The sequence below is a fragment of the Osmerus mordax genome, chromosome 3, assembly GCF_038355195.1.
Source record: "Osmerus mordax isolate fOsmMor3 chromosome 3, fOsmMor3.pri, whole genome shotgun sequence".
Classification (NCBI taxonomy): domain Eukaryota; kingdom Metazoa; phylum Chordata; class Actinopteri; order Osmeriformes; family Osmeridae; genus Osmerus; species Osmerus mordax.
In genome coordinates this window covers 1,534,617-1,536,444 of record NC_090052.1, presented here as the reverse complement: position 1 = coordinate 1,536,444, position 1,828 = coordinate 1,534,617, and positions in this window count along the sequence as shown.

Here is a 1,828-nt window from a genome sequence, read left to right as displayed (position 1 = left end):
TTCCAATGAACGGGTCGTTCTCTAGCTCTGCAGAAGCCTGGTGACGTTCATTAGAATCAGGTGTGTTGGAGGTTGAGAGCGGACGGGCTGGACTCCCTTGAGCGGCCTGCACTCTCTCTCTCTCGCCCTCTCGTCCTCTTGCCCTCTCTCTCTCTCTTTCTCTCTCTCGCTCCCCTTCACGTCCTCTCTCTCTCTCTCCCCCCCTCCTCCGTTGTGTTAGTGTTCTGGGTGAGGCCCGCCTCCACAGGCCAGGGTGGGGGGAGCGGTGGGAGTCTGGGACAGCTGTCGCCGTGTCTCCGAGCAGGAGACACATACACGCCTCGTCCTCGCCTCCTTTATCCTCCGCTCCTCGTCATTTTGTTTAGGGTGTCTTCAGAACACACTAATTGGGTGGTGAACGAGTTTGCGGACGCAAACACGAGCTGGTCCGCTCACTCGTGACAGACCCTGACTCGCTCGTCCTTCCAGTCGGATTGTCGCACGAGACAGATTTTTTTAATTTTTTAAGGATTCAAAACTGCGTGGCCAGACGTCTGAAAGTCATTTCCAACTGTCGGAAGACATCAGCGTCGACGCGGCCAGTGTCTCATGAGTCGCTGGGTGTGTTTGGTGAGGGATACGGAGAAGGCTGACGTCTGGGGGGGGGGGGGGGCTGGCCTCGGCCGCTCTCAGGGCATCAAGAGGGCTGACAGTCTGCCTGTCTGTCTGCTAAATCCCCCCCCCCCCTGCCTGTGTGCTAAGCTTGTAATCACCACATCCATCTTCAGAAGCACACTGCTTACATCATTTCTGCTAACGATCACTTGCCTTCCTGCAGTGATCAATCTTTATTGATTGATGCTAATTCATATCAGATAATCTCGCCGGCGGTTTGGACGGCTGCATGGAGACATTTACAGCTGCCGCGGAAACGTGTTTCGTCCTGAGAGATGGTTCTCTCCGTGAATGTCGTAAATGCTAAGTGGTTTAGATGGAGGCCGAGGGGGGGCTGTCCATGAGGCTGTGAGGGGAGAGGCTGTCCATGAGGCTGTGAGGGGAGAGGCTGTCCAGGAGGCTGTGAGGGGGGAGGCTGTCCATGAGGCTGTGAGGGGAGAGGCTGTCCATGAGCTGTGAGGGGGGAGGCTGTCCATGAGGCTGTGAGGGAGAGGCTGTCCATGAGGCTGTGAGGGGGGAGGCTGTCCATGAGGCTGTGACTGGGGGGGAGGCTGTCCATGAGGCTGTGAGGGGGGAGGCTGTCCATGAGGCTGTGAGGGGAGAGGCTGTCCATGAGGCTGTGAGGGGAGAGGCTGTCCATGAGGCTGTGACTGGGGGGAGGCTGTCCATGAGGCTGTGAGGGAGAGGCTGTCCATGAGGCTGTGAGGGGAGAGGCTGTCCATGAGGCCTGTGAGGGGGGAGGCTGTCCATGAGGCTGTGAGGGGAGAGGCTGTCCATGAGGCTGTTAGGGGAGAGGCTGTCCATGAGGCTGTGAGGGGAGAGGCTGTCCAGAGGCTGTGAGGGGAGAGGCTGTCCATGAGGCTGTGAGGGGGGGAGGCTGTCCATGAGGCTGTGAGGGGAGAGGCTGTCCATGAGGCTGTGAGGGGAGAGGCTGTCCATGAGGCTGTGAGGGGGAGGCTGTCCCATGAGGCTGTGAGGGGAGAGGCTGTCCATGAGGCTGTGAGGGGAGAGGCTGTCCATGAGGCTGTGAGGGGGGAGGCTGTCCATGAGGCTGTGAGGGGGGGAGGCTGTCCATGAGGCTGTGAGGGGGGAGGCTGTCCATGAGGCTGTGGAGGGGAGAGGCTGTCCATGAGGCTGTGAGGGGAGAGGCTGTCCAGGAGGCTGTGAGGGGGGA